The sequence below is a fragment of the Lygodium microphyllum genome, chromosome 16 (assembly GCF_053477565.2).
Source record: "Lygodium microphyllum isolate KBCC chromosome 16, Lygodium_microphyllum_v1.1.10, whole genome shotgun sequence".
Classification (NCBI taxonomy): Eukaryota; Viridiplantae; Streptophyta; class Polypodiopsida; order Schizaeales; family Lygodiaceae; genus Lygodium; species Lygodium microphyllum.
The window spans coordinates 12,442,933-12,466,558 of NC_141150.1; the positions used below are offsets into that span (position 1 = coordinate 12,442,933).

Below are 23,626 nucleotides of genomic sequence, written 5' to 3' on the forward strand. Positions count from 1 at the left end.
TTATTCCAAGTCGCTTCCTAGGCGACGCTTCCTAGGTGACTGAGTTGCAACCTTTGAAGTCTAAAGGCTCTATGAGCCATCCTCAGGGGGTTCACTATATATATATATTCTCTATATAACGTGCGTTCATGGCCTATTTATAAATATCCTAATCTGTGAATTTTTCTTGGATAAAACACAACCCTTTTCTATTCAATATGTAAGTAACCCCTTTATATGACACCCTTCTGTATGTAAAAAATGTATACAATTAATGTTTTAAAAACCCTTTATTTTGAACTCACGTTATATATACATATATTCATGAGTGACCCTCCAAAGGAGCCATCTAACGTGTTTGGACACCTACACGAGTGTTGCCTTACTTCAAGTTGAGATCTACTTGGCCTAGAATGTGCTAGACTGATTAGTTTCCAAGCTCTAGTCAGTGTCTGATAACTAGTTGTCTGATTCCCATAATCAAACTGTTTGATTTTGGGACTGTCGTCCGAGTGAGCAAATCAAATTGTCCGTGTCCGAGTTGATTGTCCAAATATCGAACAACCGTTCGATCTGATGGGATCCAAGTCTAAGCGTCCAATTCTGACTCTATCCGAATGCGAGTCTATCCGACTCAAACTAGCTAGCAACATCCGATCGAACGAGAAAGTGTAGTCTCTAAGTGGACCAAATTGAACTATTCGACTTTGAGTGGTCCGATTCTAGGAATCGCACCCTACGACATGTATCCAATTTTGATGGTGCAAACAACCCATGATGCCAAATTTTGATTTGTTTAATCTTTGTAGCTTATGCTTAGCCCTAGGGACTTCCAAAATCAATGATTAAGTACTAGGAAAGGTTTCTGTGTATCTAGGATAGTTGAAAACCTCCGAATCAATGTGCTCCACCTTGTCTTTCCCTGGAGTTCTCTCTCTCTCTCTCTCTCTCTCTCTCTCTCTCTCTCTCTCTCTCTCAAAGCCCTGAAACTAAAAATGAGCTCTCTTCTCCATTTCTTAGACTTTTAGACCCCCTCTCCAACACTCCTTGGATGCCTTTTCCTCTTCTTTCTTGGATTACAATCCTGTTTTCCTTCGATTTAGGCATGCTATTACACAAAATCCTACTGTGGTTTTCTTTCTCTTCCCCTATTTTTTCCTACCTAAATGCCTACAAATGCCTACAAATCACAAGCAAATGCTAATGCTAATGCTAATTATACCAACTTATCTAAACTTCAAAAATCCAAAACACTTACTTGTATGAAGATCAAACGCCCTTTCTTCTTACCTATCTACCTCAAGTACTGGTTTGGGAAAAACCCTCCAATGCTCGATCCGAAGTGCACAAGCACTCAAGGCTTGAATCCATTGGTCCTGGCAACGAAACCAAAATGTGGGAGCTTTCGCTCAACCACCAAGACCCACGGACCACTTATTGCTCAAGTGTTTCAAGCTAAATGCCAATGGCTACCTCTCATACAGTCGTGCATGCTCGCAAGCTTACAAGTGTAGTGAGCTTTTACCTCAATGCTTGATCAAGTACCATTCTCTCTCAAGCATACCGATAGCTCCATGATCCGAGATGTGAAATCAAGCGACCTCAATTCTCCACCTTTAAGCTCCATGCTCCATAGCCACATGTGCGAGATAAGATAAGATAAGAGAAGAGAAGAGAAGAAGAAGAAGAAGGGAGAAGAGGGGGGAAGATGGAGAGCTTCTCCACCATGGTCCCTCACCCTAACACTCTCACACTCCCTCTCTGAAACACAAGCACAAGCAAGCAAGAAAAACAAGAGAAGAGAAGAAGAAGAAGAGGAGAACCACTTTTTCCACACACCAAGAATGAGCTTCTCTATTCACTTTTTGGCTTTTATACATGCCCTTATCCCTTTGGGCACCCATCCCCTTTTTTGTGTGGCTGGTCATCTTGCCAAGTCCTCTTTTTCTATTCCCTTCTATTTACATTATGCCTTCATATATGCTCGTCTTTCTTTATAACTTCAAGAGAAGGGAGCCTGGCGCTCTTTTACAAAAATTTAGGGGCACCTTTACATTTTAAAATGCACCTTTGCCTTTGCCTAGACTCTTAAGGTTGCCCTCATTTTGGCCTTTTCTCCTCTTATCCTTCCGTCACACCGCCTTTTTCCACTTTGCTTCACGTTTTTAAATTTTCTTGAATTTTCTTTTGCTTCCTTTTTCTCTCTCTTCTACTAGGGTTAACAATTGCTAAAAATGTCACTACAGGCCTAATGTATTATAGTGGAATGGTTAAAAGAGAGTACATTGCGGTTAAAGCCACATTGCACATTGGCCAATCCTAAAGACATCCAAGTTTTAAGACCAAGCAAACATAGTAGGAGTAGTACTTTGATGATAAGAGTAGTAAGATGTAGTATAGAAGGCATCATAATTTTGGTCAATTGAAACTACCCCAAAGGAAGTGTTATATATATCATATTTCCAATATAAGGAAACTTAGCAGCATAGGAACCATCTCCATTATGGTGTAAAAGGGAAGCCATGTTTGGTGGAAATAGTTTGGTGACTATTGGTTTACTAGGTAGCTGATTTGGCCCTCAACTTTTTGTATATACTTATAAAAGTGGAATCATCAAAATCATGAATAAGATTCATTCTTTCACTCTACATTTTGGTTATCATTGTCTCACATTGCACTGGCAAGATGTGTTCTTATTGGTCCATAGATTGATCTCAAGTCAAGTGTCTGACAAAGTGGTTTGCCTCTTATGGTTGATCCTATTTAAAGCACTATGGCCTAATGACAAAGCAAGTAAGATAGGGATAGGTAGTGGTCAATATTCTAGATGCTTCATTGAAGTAGAGACAACATCACATTTGGAGTGGTCAATATTCTAGATGCTTCATTGAAGTAGAGACAACATCACATTTGGAGTGAAAATTTTCTTCCATATCATCCTTCTTGCCTTAGCTAGAGCAAAATTTTTGTGTTGGAAAGACCCATGGACAACCCTTGCAATCTCAAGCTGGTTCAACAATTTCTTTCTATTAAGTATTTGGGGATCAAAAAATTTGAAATGATGTACAATAGTGAAATGGTAAGTCCTTTACCTAGTTTTAAGGGACCTTGTGATATAGATAATTGCAAACAAGGATGACACTACAAAGGATCATATTGAACAGTCTTGGAGATCTAGAGCTCTTCAAGAGTTGGAGACAATGGATGCTATAGTTTCCTTGGTTGACATGCAACCTTGAATGCATAGATTGTCAAGATAAGTGTTCTACAAGTACCCTTTTTACTGATCAAGAAGCACTTCTCAAAATATGGCAAGGCAATACTGCTCAACAAGAATGTCGTATGGTGTCAAATAGGTCTTTAAAGTACTTGAACTTTTTAGAAGATAGCTGAATGAAGAGTGCAACAATTAATTGTAAAAAGTCAAAAGTTAAGCTCCCTAATTTGAAAACCCACAATAAGTATTTCCCTTTATCCATTTTTAAAATATTGATACATGTTTCGATTTTCTTATAAAGCAACTACCGAATACACTCTAAAATGCATTAACATATGTGCAAGCATAAAGATGGGTGGGGCATGAACCATAAAGAGACAAGGTGGGAAGAATATAAAAACTAAAGTTACAATGAGACTTGATTAAGACTGTAGATGGAGATGCATGTAAATGGATCTAGAGAAGAAACAAAGGTATATTATGATGTGAGAGAAGGGCCTTGGTGGTAGAAGACTCCACAAGGAAAGATAGGAGATGCATGTAAATGGATCAAGAGAAAAAACAAATGTATATGATTGTGAGGGAAAAGCCTTCTTGGTAGCTGTAGACTCCACCAATAAAGGTTAGGGACTGTAAATATGCCATTTCAAATAAAAGATAAACAGAATCTAGTTTATGTATGAACTTAGGGTTTTCCAAAGACTGCTGCAACTGATCATTCCACTTGTGCTGCGTATTCCAACTGGATTACACTCGGGCCATACGAGTTTGAAGGGCCATTATCTACCTTGTAGCTCCATGAGCTGACGCTATAAGCAGGGGGGCCTTTTGCAGATACTTCGGCACATTTCCAACCACTGCGGTTTCCATAGGAAGACGACGAGGTACCATCGTAGTAAAGGATTTGGACATACGTGAGCACTCCATTAGAGAACCCCATGCGAAGTTCATTTATGGGCTTGCCTGTCACATCAATGTCGTGTGGTCGTCCCCCTTGGGCATTACCAGCGAGAAACCCTCGACGGTTCACATAGACAAATTGCATGGCATCAATCGTGTTCCACTCTCTGACGATCACCTGCAGCAGTACAATCATGAAGGCATTGATCACGAGATTTGCAAGCGATGATATCAGTCATAGCTGACATCTCAAGACTAAGCTAGCTGCTAGCTATATATTGTTCCAACCATGAGCTCCTGTGTTAAAAAAACAACAGGCACACGCAGACAATGTAAGACAATGTATATGAGGGCAAGAATTGATTAATAGATACGTATGTAGGAACAGGCTTAAATAGCCTTCGAGGGCAGTTCGAAGGTGGTTGCTGGACAGTTACAGAGTGTCGTGTGAAGTTAGCGTGAAGTTCACAGAACTTGCTATTTTGGGGCTTTTCAATTTATTGGACTCGCAACACCCCCCCCTAAATTGACAAGGCCAAATTATACAGGGATAAGGCCAAGCTGTCTGCAGCATTCCAAATGCTTTGCTTTCGCAAGTGGTTTGGTGAGAAAGTCAGCCCATTGATGTTCTGTGCGAACATGAGCCAGTTGAATGCTTCCTTCTTGAATCAGCTCCCTGATAAATTGCAACTTCATAGCGATATGCTTTGTCTTCTCCGAGTGCTTTAGGTTCTTTGCGATGATGATTGCAGACATGTTGTCACAGTTAAGGAGAAGTGGCTGATCTTCAAAGAGGGTTGTCTCAATCAGCAAATGCTTCAGCCAAATGCCTTCCTTTAGTGCAAGTGTCATGGAGACATATTCAGCTTCCGTTGATGATAGAGTCACTCTGTCCTGCTTCTTACTTTGCCATGTGATTGCAGCTCCGGAGAGAGAAAAAACATATCCTGAGGTAGATTGTAAGGTTACTTGATCACCCCCCCAATCTGCATCAGAGTATCCCACTAGGGAAGGTGATGGTTTAGGAGTAACTGCATAGTAAGAAAGACCAAAAGATTTGGTGTGCTGAAGGTAGCGCAAGAGGCGCTTGAGACATTGAATGTGAGGTGCTCCGGGGTGCTGCATGAAGCGAGAGAGAAGGTTGGCAGCAAAACAGATGTCAGGACGGGTGCAAGTGACAAGGTAGCGCACACCTCCAAGAACATTGGAGTAAGGGAAGACCTGGGTGATCTGATTGGAGTGATCAGATTGCTGAAGCTTGAGATGTGGTGGCAAGGGGGTTTCCATGCCTTTACATTCTGCCATGTTGTACTTTCTCAATAGGGAGAGGATGTATGCTTCTTGCGAGAGGGTAATGGTGCCACCAGCTTGATGAACCTGGATGCCAAGGCAGTAGTGGATGGGACCCATGTCCGTCATTGAAAAGGAAGCATGTAACTCTGCCTTAGCAGCATCAAGAGATATCTGAGAATTGCAGAGAAGCAAGATGTCATCCACATAAATGGCAAGCAAAAGAAAGGTGTCTTTTGTGTGACGGTTGTAAACATTGGGATCCGATTGAAAGCGTAGATACCCAAGTTTCTCCATGCAGCCATGAAATCGCTTGTACCATTGAAGGGATGACTGTTTCAAGCCGTAAAGGGCTTTGAGAAGTTGGCAGACATAATCAGGGTGCTCAGCCGAGATGTAACCAGGAGGCTGCTGCATGTAGATGAGTTCTTCCAAATCGCCATTCAAGAAGGCAGTGCGTACATCCATCTGATGAAGTAAGAAGCCAAATTGTGCAACAATGGCGATCAGCACCCTGAAGGTGGTGATGCGAAGGACAGGAGAGAAAGTCTCACTGTAGTCAAGGCCAGGTACCTGAGAGAATCCTCGAGCTACGAGGCGGGCTTTGTGGCGTGAGACACTTCCATCAGCATTAAGTTTCTTTCGCAAGAGCCATTTGCAAGTGATCAGCTTCCTGTGGGGTGGGGAAGGCACCAATTTCCAGGTGTGATTATCAATGAGTGATTGATATTCAGAATCCATTGCATCTTTCCACTTGGGGGCTTCATCTCCAGCGAGGGCTTCTTCCAAAGTGATTGCATCGATTGGTTCTGAAGTTAGAGGCAGTGAGCCAGGATCATTGGCTGGGGCGTGGGCAGTTGCATAGAGAACTTGGAGGTTGAAAATGGTGGAAACCAAAGGGTGGGCTTTGCTTTCCACATCAGCAGCAACATGGGTTGGTTCAATGGAAGAATCGAGCAAGAGGGAGAGGTTGCTATGTTCGTATATCTCCCGGAGTGAGCGCATTTTGGGAGACATAGTTGAGCGAGTTCTCCGAGTAGGAGCCATCAAGGAGGGTTGATGTATGGGTTCCGCAGGGACGTGTGGTTGCAGGGAATGTCCAGCCCATTCGGTGGAGGTGGATGAAGGTGAAGGAGCAAGGGAAATGTCCTACTGCTGTGCAGGAGATGATTGTAAAGGTTGATGTGGTACGGGAGAAGAGGTTGGTTGAAAAGTATTCACAGCTTGCTCCAGCTGATTTTGGATGGGTGTAGGAGGTTGGGGGAAGAGGAAAGAGCCAGTCCTTTCTCCAAGAGACCAAGGAGGAGGTTGAGAGAGAAGAGGTGTTCTAATGGGGTTTGGAGAATTAGGAGCTACTGGTGATGGAGGGGCTTGTTGGGGCACTTGTGGAGGTGGGTGTAGAGCGAGATCCGGTTCTTCCCATTCAACTTGGGGTGGGGAAGAAAGCTGAGATTCAGAGTTGAAATCAGGAAATGTCGTCGGAGAAGTTTCAAGGGGAGGTTTGGACTTCTCAACAGGCTGGGGGCTGAGCAAAGAAGACTCATCAAAGTAAACGGAGTGGGCAAAATGAAATTTTTGATGATGAGGATCATATAGCCGGTAGGCTTTCATACCAAAGCGGTCCCCATATCCGACAAAGATCATTCGCTCACCTGTGGCATCAAGTTTTTGACGTGAGGAGATCGCTTTGACAGGGTACGCAGTGCAGCCAAAGGTTCGAAGATGCTTCAGATTTGGTTTTTGTCCAAACCAATGGAAATCCGGGGTGTATGTTGGTTGAGTGGAGTGGGGTATGCGGTTTTGAAGATAACACGCAGTGGCTACTGCTTCTTCCCAATATGATTTGGAGAGGCCTGCAGTGAGGAGCATAGCACGAGCAGATTGGACGAGGGTACGGTTCTTCCTTTCGGAGACACCGTTTTGCTGTGGGGTATAAGGAATTGTGAACTGCTGTTGGATGCCCTCACTGTGGCAAAAAACCTGAAAAGCATTAGACTTGTATTCTCCACCATTGTCAGAACGGAGAACTTGAATTGGGAGGTCATGAGTTTGCATGACCTTCTTGCAATAATCCTGAAAGCATGTCAAGACCTGAGACTTGAGCTTGAGAAAATATACTATGGTATATCTGCAAAAATCATCAACAAAAGTTAGGAAATAAAGAGAGCCGGTGAGGGATTTTGTTTCCATCGGGCCGCACAAATCACTGTGGACCAGCTGATTCAGCTGTGTTGAACGAGTCTGGGACCTTGGAAAGGGATGGTGGCTGGATTTGCCAAGGAGGCAGCCTTCGCAAAGATCAATTGGTGAGAGGTTATCAGGTAACCCTTGGCAAAGGCGGTTCTTTCCCATATGGTTGAGGGTGGAAGAGTTGATGTGTCCAAGCCGGTAGTGCCACAGCAAGGTTGAGGTGGCTTTGGTTAAATGTAGGGACAAATTTGAAGTCGAGGCAATGATTGGATGGTTGCCTAGTTGTGAAATGAGGATGGGATATAACCTATTCTTCTGTTGAAGCTTGATTAGCTCAAACTCGCCTGTGGGAAGTTTGAACTGAATGACACAATGATCATGAGAGAACTTAATGGTTGAACCTGTTGTGGTGACAGAAGTGACTAAGAGTATGTTGCGGCTGAGACCAGGGATGTGATAGACATCATGCACTTTGATGGTCGTCCCACTTGGTAATGATACAAGCATATTGCCAATTCCCGTTGCATTAAGACTCCTGTCGTCACCAAGATATACCTGCACACTTGGTGAAAGCTTTCTGTAGCCATGAAGGAAATGGCGATGGGGAGTCATATGGTGGGTTGCACCGGTATCAAGCAACCATTCTGAAGCATGATCTTGATCAAGCATTGGTGTGTTAATGGTTTGAATCACAGAATTAAATAATTGCAATGATTCGATACCATATTGACCAAGAGCAGGGTCCTCCATTTGTTGTAGGTGAGCGCGAGGACGACGACCAGTTCGTTGTTGCTGATCACGTCTTTTGGTGCGGCAATCGCGCTCGACATGGCCATGGCGTCTGCAATATCCGCAAACTGTAGGAGTCAGGGGGGTATTGCTTCTTAGCTGATTTCTTGGGGTCGCATTGGGCCGCTGAAAGGGCCTGCGTCTGAAGCCTCCAGGATTCCGTTGAAGGAATTGAGCAACAGCAGGTGCTGGTGGAGAGGATCCATTCCTCATAGTGTCCTCTTGAAGGATTCTGGCTATGAGGGTCTCCACAGTGAGGCCGACCACTGAGGCTTGGGTGGTGATGAAGGGTCTCCAAGATGTTGGGAGTGCGGCCAGGAGCAGCATGGATTAGAGGCTATCATCTAGTTGCAGGCCAGACAAGAGGGCATTGTCGAGGAGTGTACGCCACTCATCAACAAATTTAGGTGCATTCTGCTGCTCAGAGAGACTCGAGGTCAACAGCTTTTTGAGTGCTGTGACACGGGTGATGAGGTCTTCATGATGGTAAGTGGAGCACAGAAAACTCCAAATCTCTGCAAAGGTTTGGCAACGCCGTACCAGCTGGACTTGGCGGTCACCTAAATGGAGCATGAGCTCTGCTTGGGCTTGCAGGTCTTGGGTAGTCCAAGTACCTAGGTCGGGGCTTCCAGCAGCAGGCTGGGGACGGGTGCCATCAACAATCTCCCACAGGGATGCTCGCTTGAGCAAGAGGGTGACACAGGTGGCCCACGTGAGATAATTCGTGCCTGTCAGTTTGTCAAGATGATAACTCCTGACAGTGGCTGGGATGAGAGAAACTGGTGCTTGCGGGGCTGCCATACTGTTGTCCGGATCAACAAGCAGGCGCTAGCAAGAGCAACAGAGAGGGATGGAAGGGTGGTGGGTAAGCATGTGCTTACAGTGATACCATGTTAAAAAAACAACAGGCACACGCAGACAATGTAAGACAATGTATATGAGGGCAAGAATTGATTAATAGATACGTATGTAGGAACAGGCTTAAATAGCCTTCGAGGGCAGTTCGAAGGTGGTTGCTGGACAGTTACAGAGTGTCGTGTGAAGTTAGCGTGAAGTTCACAGAACTTGCTATTTTGGGGCTTTTCAATTTATTGGACTCGCAACATCCTGATCTGTTATATGTACCTTGGTGATTGGGCCCGAGTCGGGTGAGTAGTCATCATGATCTGGATGCGTTCTGAAAACTGGAACAGGGTAGCCCAACCCAAAATTTAGATCCGTCCCGAGCAGATCTTGTGAATATGGACCTTTGAACATCCGACCAAATACCGCCTTGTCATACTTGGGGAAATTCTTGTTGTTGTCAGGTAAGAGCTTCAGAAACTCGAACGTGGTTGATATGCAACCGGCCATGTCTGCAGTGGCGTCGTTGCACATGCGAGTCTTATTGTCATCGCAAATTGTCGCAAAAGTTGACGTCGAGGCTGTCAAATCCACGGAGAAATGCTTCCTCTCACCTATCCCATACGTTTCGCAATGCAATATGGTCAGTTACAGTAATATCTGCCTCGATCAAAACGACCAAATAATCAGACTAACTTCGAAAGGATTCACGGATTCCCCGAAGCAAGATTTGTCAGCTGCTGAACGATCCTAGGTATGCATGCAATTGTATCAAGTTTTCCAATAATTGAATCCAACTTTCACCTTGGGATGGATTGGTACCTGTGATAGTATCCACAACCGTCGCATGCGACTCCATCCGAAAGAAGGGGGGATAGCTGTTGGATGGGGTTCGGTCCACGCTTTAATCTCCACCTGTTCTGCCCTCCACACTTTCCACTTTTTGAAGATATCTGGGAGAAAATCCACAATGTATGTCTTGTACATGTCCTCAAGATCCTCCTTCCACTGTTTTGTATTGTCCTCATCGTACAGCTCCCTGCAGCCACATCGTGAATATGTCCATTTATGTGTATTGTCAACTAGAGCATCAGGGAATGAAACTGTAGTTACAATCACAGCCTTAAAAAAGAATCGTCTGGGAATGCTATCAGCTAGGCGTCGTTTATTAACCCATGGTTGTTTCAAAAACTTGCCGAGCTGCTCCAGAATCCCAACTCACTTGCCAAAGTCCAGTCTCTCCCGCAGGCCCGTGAGATGAAACAGAGCCAGGGTGATAACGAGAGGGATGAGGTGGATGTTGTTTTTCGACTGTTGAAAGATGGCACTCAATCTGTCAGCCTCAGTGATCCAGTTGCTCAGAAAGTTACCCTTCTCATGAGTCTTAGCCTGCAGCCGAATATTGCAGCAGTACATTAGAACATTGAGCCCAGTTGCTTAGAAAATTATCCTTCTGATTATGAGTTCTTATTAGCTAGCTAGCCTGTGCCATGCAGTACATGATTATTATAAGAACCGGAAAGTAATTAACGCCACTTTGTACTTTAAGCGGCTTGTGTCTGAGTCACAATTAACAAACGGCGAATGCTGGCCGCAGGATCATAAATATATTAATTCGAAGCAGCTGCATAGTTACCGCCTGGTATCTCTTTATGAGAACTTTTAGGGCGTTGATCTCAGACTGATGCAGGTTCAGTTCGTACTCAAGAATCTCTTTCTTCACGAGCTTCGTGATGTCCGCCTTGAGGGCCTGGAAAATGTCGATCTTGTCTTGTGGCCAGAAGAAGCCGATGAGGACGCTGACAACACCACCCACTTCCGGGATTTTGGATGAAATCTTGATTACAGCGTCTCTAATCCGGTTGTTCCAGTCACTCGCGACGATATCCACATTCTGAGCCACGATCACGCCGGATACAGCAGCTTTCTGAGACCCCATACTGTTTTTATATATCTGCCATGAATTGGATAATGTTGATCAGCACAATTCTTACCATAACAGCAGGCTCTGAATTAGAAGCACATCAGACAAACCACACACAAGTGTCCTAAATTATCTGAAAGCAATTATATCCATTGTTCATGTTACTTATATTCAACCCTTATGCTATATTGATCCCTGCTATATGCTTATTAATCATTGCAGGTTCCAGGTACGGCATGCTAATTCTCGTTAATTATTAGATGGACCCTGCGATCGGCTGTTGGCCTGCAGCATCTGCGATAAAGATTGCAGCGCACTAGTGGGCTAGGTCACAATGATCCTGTATGGATTATCAGAGACAGTACAGGATCCATTGACGTGGATTAAATTCGGATCAACCTTTTATTTTATGATATTGCAAATATTGCCGCAGAGTACGTGATCTCGGGCTTCCACTCCTTGCAGGGGCACCCTCAATCCCTGCACGCTCTGATTTCTCCACTCCTGAGTCCCCCTGAGTCCTGCACAGCTACGTTCATTAGAAAAGGATTACGATGCGGACGTTCCATAGAAAGAAACGGCGGCGACTGTGAGCTGGTTATTTCTGAGCTAAGTGTGACTGACTAGCCTACCTGCTGCTAACTGCTTACTTCGATTGAAGGGACGAGAAATGCCCCGCCGACGCATGGTTGGAAGCGAATATCCACCGCTACCAAGAGACTCCCCATTACCCTTATCAGGCTTATCTCTCCCCCCTTGTATATCGCCCACCTTTCTTTACCCATTTATACCATTTTAGCCCCTCCACCCTTGCCTACCCCACCGATTTTACCTATATCCCAGCTCCCTCGTCCATCCCCACTCCTTTATTTCCTCTATCTATCACCTACCCCCTTTGGCCTTAACTTTTACCTATCCTTGTACCATTTTCTTCAAGGATTGCACCTATAAAAAATCATTTATATAATGTGTGTTCAAAGGATAATAAAAAATAGGCGTTCTCTCTCACATACTATGTGTTTGTATACGTGTGTTTATGTGTATGCGATTCCAAGTTTAGAGTTTCTCTTTTTTTCAAATAGGAAGAATATATGTCATCCAATCATCTCATAAAGAAAAGAACTTCGACAATTGTTTTTAACATAGTCAAGATTCTAATGGGCTTCAATTTGGCAATCTAGTATAATGCTTGAGCAAGGGTTTGAAAAGGGCTATCATATTACTAGCTTGAGAAGACCAAGGTGTGGAGCCCCATTCACACTAACAAAAATTTCTAAAGCATGTTCTTTCTTACCATGTCCACATGCTATAAAAAGACCAACATGTTTTTAAAAAATGGTGTGCTATTTGCAATGTGTGTCCTCCATGTTATCATCTTCTCATTGCAAATGCTTTTGGCAAACTCATCCTTACTACTTCCAAAATTATATAGTAAGAACCACAAGGCATACTATATGACACTTATCGATGTAAATGATCCCCCCCTCCCCCAAAAAAAGAAAACCAAGAAAAGGAAAAAGAGAAGAGTAAGGTCCCAATCTCTATATCTCCCTCTCAAGACCTTTATCTCTAAGTTTAAAGTTTGAATTTCTCGAGTGAAAAAAAGTTAAATGATCTAATCGTCTCATAAAGAAAATCTTCTCCAAGCTTTTGTTGAACTTTTTTTAACAAAGGCAAAAAAATTCCATGGGCTTTTTACAAATGGGGGGTCAATAAAAGTATGGTACTAAAGTATATCGTTTCCAACATAAGTCTTTTGGGAAAGGATTAAAAGAGGGCTATCATTTTGCACTTCCAAGAGGCAAAGGTAGCACCATTTGCTCTATCTCTAGAGGTTATCTCATTAAATATTGTTTCTAACCATAATCATGTAGTCTCTAAGGGCCACCATGTTCAGAAAAAAATAGATGTGTTGTTCGAGAAACACCTCTTCTAAGTTACAATATTCAAGCAAGTTGCAAATGATTTTGCTGGAGTATCTTCCTTTGCAATGCAAAAAATATAGAGAGGTCCTTGTGGCACACCACATGGAACTTATTTATGGAGATGACTATATCCTTTTTTGGTCCCATACTAGTTATTGCCCCTATATGGTAGGTGTTCTCAAATTTCCTCTCCAAATAGTTCCTAAGCCCCCCTCCCTCCCCCTTTTGATCTCTCTCTCTCATAGAATCTACCTACTTGGGTAAGAACATTCTAGAATTTTCTAGACATTGAAACATGGTACCAATCAATAACTTTGATGCATATATTACCAATAAGAAGGTCACATTTTCCTATATAACCAATGAGATATGACATGACTATGATGAGAAAGATATAGAAATTTAGCTACCATCCTCAATGGCCATCCACTCATACAGGGACATTGTCATGGGGTATTCGCTACATGACCTTATTATCACATGCAGTCAAGGCCTAATTTCAAAATCATTTATCTGTGAATTTATGATAAATAGAACATGCCATTTTCCTATTCATTACATGAATCCTCCAATTAAATTATACCCTTTTAGATATAAAAGAAGACCCAATTAGGGGATTTTTAAAATGCATGTTATTGAGTCCATGTGATAAATATGTATAAGATAAGAGGGAAATATGCGAGGAGAGGTTTCAGCCTAGGTTGGCTGAAGAGTAGAGCCGCTTTGATCTAGGCGAAGAGGTGAAACTGAGTGTGAATGAGTTTAAGAGTCTAAGGATGTGAGGTAGCTTATCCTCATCAAATACAACTTACAAGGGGAGGGGTTGTGGTCCCTGGATGAAACATAAGGTGGATTGAGTGACACTAGGACACGGGTAGGTGGCAGGGAGGCAAAAGAGGGAGCATGATTGTCGTGGGCTGATGCACGCTAAGTGTTAACCCCAAGTCGAGATAGCGGAAAATGGCAAAAAATGAAGGAAAAAGTGGAAAAAGCATGGAAGAAGAGCAAAGACATGCAGGCGACCTCTAAAAGCTAAGCCGAGACCAAAGGTGCAATTTTAAATTAAAGGCGCCTCAAAAAACTTCGAAAACTCTTGTAAAAGAGCGCCAGGCTCTCTCCTATACCAATTGTAAAATATTAGACGGGCATAGGCTAGAGGCATAAGGCTAGAAGAGGGAAATGGAAAAAGGACCTTGCCACAATGGCCGGTCATGTAAAAAAGGGGATGGGTGCCCATGGGATTTTAGGGCTTGTATATAAAGTTCAAAAAGTGAATGGAAGCTCATTATTTGGTGTGTGGCTAACAAGAGCTCTCTTTTTCTTCTCTTCTTCTCTTCTTCTTGCTTGTGTGTGCTCTTGAGAGAGAGTGTGTGAGAGTGTGAGGGAGTGAGTGTGTGGGAGTGAGGGATCAAGAGGGTGAAGCTCTTCACCATCTCCTCTTCTCTTTTTCTCTTCTCTTCTCTTCTCTTTTCTCTCGCGCGCGGCTATGGAGGATGGAGCTTGGAGATGGAGGAAGCTTGAGGATGCTTGAGCTAGCATCAAGAATCGTGGAGCTACCGAGGTGTGCGAGGGAGGAGGCTACTCACATCGGCATCAAGGTAAGCTCACTACACTCGTAGGATCGATGGCGCGTCGGCTAGGTGAGAGATAGTCATTAGAGCTCGCTTGAAACACTTGAAGCAATAACCGGTCCGTGGGTCTTGGCGGTTGAGCGTGAGCTCCCACTACATTTTGGTTCCATTGCTGGGACCAATGGATTCAAGCTTGAGCACTTGCGTGCCTCATGTTGAGCATCGAAATAGGGGATTCATCCCCAAAACGGAGCTTGAGATAGGTAGGAAGTTTGGATGTTTTTTATCTTCAAAACAAGTAAGCACTACAATAGAAACAAGGCATAGACGCGCATGTTAGACGCGCAAAATCGAGCGCGTCTATCGCAGCGTCTATAAGTGCGTGTAAACGTGCGTGTAAATAGATGCGAATTTTGCGTCTATATATCCGCGCAAATAGACGCGCCAGCAGACGCACAATTATTTAACCACCTAAAATTAGCAATTCACATAATTAAAAAACCAAAGTTAATAATTATTTAACCACCTGAAATTGATTCTTGAGCATGCACATGTGCGCATGATAAAAACCATAGAATTAAGAATACACATTGAATCATTGAATTAAAAAAATAGAGTTAATAATTACTTTTTCATTGCTCTCTAATGAATGGCAGTTCCTCCAGTTGACAAGCCTGATATAAGTAATTAGCGGCAAGCAACAGAAACCTTACAATTAGTAGCAAGCATTGCAATATGTATCTCGTAATTTCTCTACGTACTTGAAGATGATAAAAGATACTTCCTTTTTATTATGAAAAATTCAATTTAGCTTTAAAATTGACTATTGATTCTTGAGTATGCACGTGTGCGCATGATAAAAACCATAGAATTAGAAATACACATTGAATCAATAAGCAAATTAAGTATGTTACAGTGAATGATCCATCTCATCTTCAATGAGATCAGCCCTTGCTAAACTATCTACTTCTAGGTCTATGTTACCAAGAGGTAACGAAACAAATAAGTCTATCCCACTATCAGATGTGTTGCTATATTGCTCAATAACTTCATCAATATCATCGACAATCACATTATTGTCTTCTTCTGTGTTTCCTTGAACATCCTCGCGAGGTTCATCTTATACTATATCATGCATATCATCCATTATGGTGTCATCATGCACATCATCATTAATTGTTGGATTGTCATCTGCTATCTCCATGTCGGTAATATTACCATATATTGGTTTTGAACGATTAGATATAGGGATGACATACCACCATCGGTTATTGTTTATCATTGGATGATACACAACCTGTATTTGAAAAACAAAAGCAAAAAACTTAAGTACTTATTATATTGTGTATATGTATCACATGTATACATATATAAAAATTAGCCTTTACATATATACATGCTCACATTGTTGAGGTAGTACTAATGTGTCATTCTTGTTTTGGTGAAATTTTGTAGAGTCAATGATTACAAAACCACTTGGATGACGTCTGATTGTGCAATGCTCACCATTTGTTACCACTTCTTTAAACCACTTCACATCCAGTACATATATAAAGAATCGTCTGAAGTCAAGCTTCAGAATATCTTGGATCAAGCCACAATAACCTTCCATGGTACCATTGGCATCCTCGAAGTGAGCAAGGACACCACAATCTTGGGTATTTCTCTTTTCATCTATACGTTGAGTTCGAAGATGTTTACCCTCACACCAAAGTGCATTGAATAATGTGCACTAGTAGTAAAAGATAAAAGATCAAACATGTCAATTATTTATATAAAATAAAACTTATAGAAACAAATTAATTGATAGTATATCTCATCTTTGATAAGCAACCTCGTGCGTATTCCCACTCTTCTTGAGATATATTAATTTTCTCCTATTTTTCCATTCTCTCCATTTTCTCATGTAACCAATCTATATCAATATGACGTGGGAGCGCATTTAGATGATCTAGAAATGAGACATTACATCCATATCTAGTGCGAAATTCTTGTCTTTCGCTTATTCTTCTTGCCCTTGCTTCATTATATAGTGTCACCCATTTGCTCATTACATCACTATTGAGCACACAAAAACTATTTAACTTACGAAGTTCTTCTTTTGTTAGCACTTTACTCATTCATTTTCCTTGAGGTACTATAGAGGTCATCCTCAAGTCTTCATCATCTTTCCATAGTCGTGGTTGAGAGGGATCCACTTCAGCAAGATATTCAGAGATATAAACAAGGGATGATTGCACTAACCAACCCTCAGCCATGCTTCCCTGAGGCCGTGCTTTTTGCCTCACAAAACCTTTCAAGGTTTTCATGAAGCGCTCAAGAAAAAACATCCACCTTACATGAACTGCCCCACAAAGTGCGATCTCATCAATCAAATGTACGAGTAAATGTAATTGAGTAGTCAAAATGGATCGAGGAAAAATTTTCTCCACCAAACAAACCACCTCAACAGATAATACTCGAGCATCTTGCAATGTGTTTGGATCAATTTCCTTCGAGCTCACGTATCTGTCAAGATGTATTTGAGAATTGTTTATTTTTGTGTAGACATTCAAAGATATATAATGAAAAAATATAATGTATACACACCTCATAAGCTCTCCCATCTTGTAAATTATATCACGTACATCTTTGGATACACAATGGGATATGCTAGTAGGAAGTACGAACTAAATGTAAATAATATTCATAGATCAAATGATTAGTTGAGAAAAAAGTCATCATACCCCAAAGTTTACACATAGTTACTCCACTAATTACTATATTCATGGTTAGAGATACCCTTACTTGAATCATTTTGTGCCAATCATGGGACTTCAAACCAGATAGTTGCTCCACACCTCTTTTCTTTTTCTTTATGAAGGCTCCCTTGAGACATCTCATACATCCTGTGGGTGTTCGAAAGCTATATATTTGTTCCTTCACTATTTTTTCCTCGTTCTTTGACAACATCCAAGGTGCATGGGGTAGCTCAATCTTTCCTCTGGGTCCAATGCGTGGCCAGGCTCGTCTCATGCGACCAATGTTACGTAAATCCTCCCTTACATTAACTAAATCACGAGCCCCTATCAAGTGATCCCATAATGTAGATACAACATTTTTGAATATATGCATGGGGTCCAACAAGTGATTGATCTTGAGTTTAGTCCAGTACGGAAGATGAAAAAATATAGAGAACCTAACAAACAAACAATATATTATGTAAACAATTCATCATGCTAAATACTTTAAAGTCAATCAAGAGAAATACACTTCTTACCGACTCATGCCGAGTGGAGGGTGGTTGTCGGCATTAATCCATCTCTCCTTCCAATATCGAATGGTTAGAGACTGTGGAGTCATTCCATTAGTAGGGAGAACATATTTGGGATGGTCAATAGGAAGAAATTGATTATGATTGTCGTAGATAACCTTCTTTAAACGTGCGAGCCTAGAGGAAACTAGAGAGGGACCGCAAATAGGACATGCATGATATCCTGACGTGGTTAAACCTGAAAAAACAAGTGAATTAATAAAATGCAATTGATTCAAGTCTTGAATTTCAAATATAGAGTTATATACATGTACCTGAACACTCTCCATATCCTGGAAAGTCGTGCATGGTCCACAACAACATGGCCTTCAATGTGAAATCTCTAGAGGATGCAGATGCACTTGTATCTTGCACCTCAATACCTTCCCATAACATTTCTAACTCTTCAATCAAAGACTCTAAGTAAATGTCCATGTTTTTCACCTTGTGCTTTCCAGAAATTAGAAGGGACAACATCACATGTCCCTTTTTAATTGCCATGGATGGAGGAATATTATAGTTCACCAATACCACTGGCCATACACTGTATGATGTGCTTTTGATGCCAAATGGATTGATTCCATCCATACCTAAACCAAATCTCAAATTTCTTGGCTCTTCTTTGAAAACGGCCCACAAATTATCTATATGTTGCCATGCCGGTGTGTCTGCAGGGATCCTCCATTTTCCATCACTTGAACGATGACTAGCATGCCATGACATGAGCTTTCCAATAGACTTACACTTGAACATAAGTTTTATACGTGGAACAATCAGAAAATGTCGCAAAACCTTACAAGGCACATCCATTGACTTCATCTCCACTTCGTATCTTGATTCGCCACAAACAGGACACTCTCGTACGAACTTATGAATCCCACGAAATAAGACACAATCATTGACACATGCATGGATCTTGACATAATCCAGGCCTCCTAGAGACGTCAAGTAATGTCTTGCTTGCTCTCTCTTAGTTGGCAATTTGTTTCCTTTTGGAAGCATTTGTGATAATAACCTACATATATTTTTAAAAGTGAGTTAAAAAACCACCAATATATATTTCTGTCTGATTTCAAAATAGAACAATTAATATTATGATTCATAATCCAAACTGAATTGATACTTACTTCAATAACGCATCCAAACTGACATTACTTCATCCATAAATTGTTTGCAAGTTAAGTATCTCGAGGGACGCACGAAGAACGGAGTATGTATAACCTTCATAAAACGGAGTAGATGATGCTACATATAATGGATCATCTGGCTTCGTAGAGTGACCTTCTCTGTGAACCGGTTGCGAAAATAGATGGTGTACCATGTTGTCCAAAATCTCATCCTCTATGACTTGATGGGGCATTTCATGAGGACTACTATCATGGTCATCAGTCTCTACTCTTCTTGAAGACTCTGCCTCCTCGCGTCGACATTTTGCAACCTCTCACGCCTGGGAGGGAGCATCTGAGGATGTGGCACCGCATCTTGCTCAACCACAAAAGGGAGTTTCATGTACATTGATATATAATTCTCGTAACATAGACATGCAATCTTAGTGGTTTAAAAAAAAAACAATGAATACTAGTGATTTTTCTCGGTCCCATTCTCCATACAAGCTGAGGTGTAACATTGCAATTCGATGTGCTCGAAAAATACACCCTCAACAAGGATCACATATGCATTTAATTTTTCATCGTAGCCATGCATCTCGATTATGAAGACGCAATGTTTCATCCTCACTTGAGGATATGCTCATTGACTCATCAGCTTGCACCGCACTAGGTGATGACGACGTCGACATGATTAAACCTAATTCATGACAACATCAAAATATTTGTCATTCATATGTTTACATAAGATCTCAATTTTAAATACACAAAAATCATCATAAATACATTAAAACTTATGATAAGAATTCACTATCAAAACTTATCTTAAAAACAAAAAATTATGATAAAGCCCAAATGCACATCTATATCCGCGTTTACCTACATGTCTATATTGGTGTCTATTTTCGCGTCTATCTTCACGTCTATACTTGCGTCTATCTGAACAATAGACGCACATATACACGCGAAAATAGATGCACACGTCAAAATTCAAACCATACTTAAATCATTTCTTTTCAAACTGCGTCTTTCCTTTCCTGCGTTTTTTGGGTTCTAAAGCTTGAGTTTAGCCGACATGCAGTCTCTTCATGCCTCACCTCCTCATGACTCACCTCTTCTTTCATTTCAAACACACAAGAAGGGAAAAAGGAAAGCCAAGGAGAGGAAGAAAGAGAGAACAAGAAGAAGCAGCAAGCAAGCATCAAGGGAGGGTAACTTACCAAGGAGAGGAAGAAGGAGAAGGAAGAAGCGCCACCACCCGCCACACCAAACACCCAAGGTGAGTCTCTCTCTCTTTCTCTCTCTCTCTCTCTCTCTCTCTCTCTCTATCTCTCTCTCTCTTTGTTTCTCTCTTCCTCTCTCTGCTTTGTCTGTGTATTTAGGATTTGTGATTCCATTATGTATTGCATTTTCTAAATCATCAATGGCGGTCGTCGGCCTAAAATCGACCAACCGAGCGCGTGTGATAGCGCGTCTACATCTCAGTGTAGACGCAGACATAGACGCGAAAAATATTTTCTCTCAGAGCATCTGAGAGCGCGACTTAGTGCGCGTGTGTTGGCGCTTGTGCTCTACAGTGTACACGCGATGATACACGTGCTGCACAGAAGGTTGACCTACAGTCTACACGCGATTGTACACATGCATTGACCTAGAATGCGCATCTAACAGCGCGTCTGTGCTGCATCTTAGATGCTCAGATAGACGCACTGGACGGAAGGTTCACTCTGGGGCGCATTTGAGGGCGCGTCTAACCTGCAATTTAGACGCACGGATACACGCGCCAGGTCTCCCACTTCTGACAGTAAACAATATATTTTTGCAATGATAAATGTGACCAATCCCATGTTTGTGTTTATCAGTTTTCTTGTTTAAGAGAAGCATTAGCACTTAAGTGTTATGCTCAATGTCTAAAGAAAGCTCTTTGAAAATGTAGGTAATATATGATTTTTTGTATGCAAATAAATTTATCTTTTTCCTGTGTTTTTTTTGCAGATGTCGTATCTTGGTTCATCTAGCAATGACCCGGATGTGGATCGCATGAATGATACATTGGCCTCCTTTGGCAAGGGGATCAATGCATTTTTTGGAGGTTTTTCTAGTAGGGAAGACTTCATGGGAGAGATGACCAAACACCTTGGCCACTCTCCCACAGCGGACGAGGTGTTCAGTGTCATGTCTGGACGCCTCTGGCGTCTTTGCCTGGCACTACTTCCCAGACTCCACATGCAGGTACTCCACATGCAGGTACTCCATATGCAGGTACTCCACGTGCTCCATGTGCATCGGCTGAAGCACAAGCATCTGCAGAAGCACGTGCATCTGTAGAAGCTCGTGCGTCCAACGAGGCAGAGGGTAGTCGATAGAGAGGAAGGAGGGAGGGTCGAGGGGGAGGACGAGGCTTGTGTGGGGGTTGCTTAGGAGGTGGCGAGCGATCACCCTCACCAGTAGATCACGTAGAGGAGGTTGTATGCCAGTACTATAGAGTTACAAATGCTGGTGGTATCTTTCATGATGATGAGGGAAGGGATGTAATGGCGTACATGAGGAGTGTCGTGCATGCGACGTATAAAGATTATTTCATTGCCTTCAAAAATCAGAAAAGCGGCTTGTGGCAGGAGGTGTTGAGGGCAGTCCATAGGAGGTACCCAAATCCTGAGGGTCAGCGATTCTCGAATGATTCGGGACGTATAAAAGTGAGGGATATGCTTCACAACAAAAGATCCCACCTCATGACACGAGCCAGGGACTCACTGCGGAGGCTGGAGGAGGGGCGTGGAGCCTATAGCCAACCACCTATGTGCCACCGCATAGAGTGGAAGAAAGCCAAGAAGAAAGCAGCTGAGAAAGTGAAGAGTCGCCAGCACGCAGAGGCGCGACGGATCCAAATGGAAACCATGGGATAGTCACATTACGGATCGGGCGGCAGAGAGTCATGGGAGGCAGAGTCTGTAAGTATATTTTGATTTCTAGTTTTTTTAAATTTATATTTCTTTCAATTCTTTATATATTTTAGTCTAATATATTGTGACTCATAATTGTTTGTATATCTCTAAATGTTTTGCAGACTACCATTGTTGGTAGGACATCTACTCTTAGAGAGGTAGGTTACCATCGAGGCCATAACCGCGCAGCGACATGGCTTCACTTTTACGAGGAGGGTCTCATCACTGAGGACCAATACAACCGGGCCATGAGGATTCGACAGCCAGAGGAGGTATGTTTTTCTTACTTTCATTTTAAAAGTATAGCTAATTATAACTTTTTCTCCACCTTGTCTATGTAAGCAACCCTGATCTTTTGTGTGTGTAGGCGAACCCGGATGTGGAGCATAGCGAGGAGGGGGATAGCGACGATAGTAGCCATGGTGGTACTAGCGAATATATTTTCTCTTCAGATTCGTAGAGGAGCACCATACCTCCTCATGAGGCCTTCTTTTCTTGTATATGTATGATATCTCTTTGAGCCTACTGCTTGCGGCTATGCTGTAGGTCGCAAGCACTTAAACTTCCCTTGTAAATGCTTTTGATATATAATGAATACATGGACTTTTATTTTCAATTCTCGTGCCCATAAGATACATTGTCTTTTTCCCAAATACACAATCTGATGTATAGGGGTTTTTTTTTCCAATTCTGTTTTGCGCGTCTATCAGCGCGTCTAAATTGCAAATAATTCGCGTTTATACACGCGTCTATAATGCAGACTACACGCGCTTATACACGTGCTTCATAATTCAAATTTAAAAAAGAAATTAAATATCTTTTTTTTTAAATGACATTTTATGTTTTCCGTTCGCGTCTATCAGTGCTTGTAAAAGCGCGTCTACCAGCGTGTCTATATGCACGTGTATATGTGCATCTATTGTGCGTCTATTTGTGCGTGTAAATTCGTTGATACATGCGATTATAGATGCGAAATGGTAGACGCGCAAATAGACGGGCGGATAGACGCGCCCGTAAGAATTTCTCTATATTCAAAAATCGCGTCTAAATGTGTATCTATGAGGCCTTTTTGTTATAGTGAAGTATTTTGGGATATTTTGGTTGTTTGATGATTGGAAAACATGGAGAATTTATTTCAGTTTTTTGCCTTCGATTTTTGTTGCATTTAGCGTAGGTTAGAATTAGGAAATCGAACCGGAGAAGGGTAGGGTTTACTGTTTCAAAACAGGGCAAAACATGGCAAAAATCGTGCAAAATTTGGTAAAACTCTCGCTAGTGATGCCTAAGATCGGAAAGTGAGTGATTGGGGGCATCAACATCACACCCGGGAAGGGGTATAAGAGCCCAAGAGGCCAAGGGAGAGCTCATTTGTGCCATTTCAGTGAGAGAGAGAGAGAGAGAGAGAGAGAGAGAGAGAGAGAGAGAGCTCCAGCCCGCATCGATTCGATCACATCACCGACGCGCTTACCAGCCCGTTCAGGTATATGAATCTCTCCCTCTACTCTCCTAGATAGGATCTGGAAGTCCCAGAATCGGCCCTCGGCCCCTGTCACTCGGCCCATTCAGCCCAAACCCTAGTCGGCCCTCAAACCCGCCGTCCGAGGCAAACCGTCTGAGTCTACCCATTCGGCTCATCTGAGTCAAACTTTTGGCCA

General features: G+C 42.3%; 1 pseudogene across 1 annotated transcript; it reads right to left on the minus strand.

The window, feature by feature from the left end:
* Positions 1-3,110: 3,110 nt before the first annotated feature.
* Positions 3,111-11,880, minus strand: LOC148022538 (uncharacterized; annotated as a pseudogene). Its single transcript, XR_015693504.1, has 7 exons — positions 11,765-11,880; positions 11,532-11,661; positions 10,845-11,162; positions 10,431-10,597; positions 10,031-10,247; positions 9,491-9,822; positions 3,111-4,274 (listed from the first exon to the last, which is right to left on the minus strand). The product of XR_015693504.1 is annotated as an uncharacterized LOC148022538 (transcript).
* Between the last annotated feature and the right edge of the window lie 11,746 nt (positions 11,881-23,626).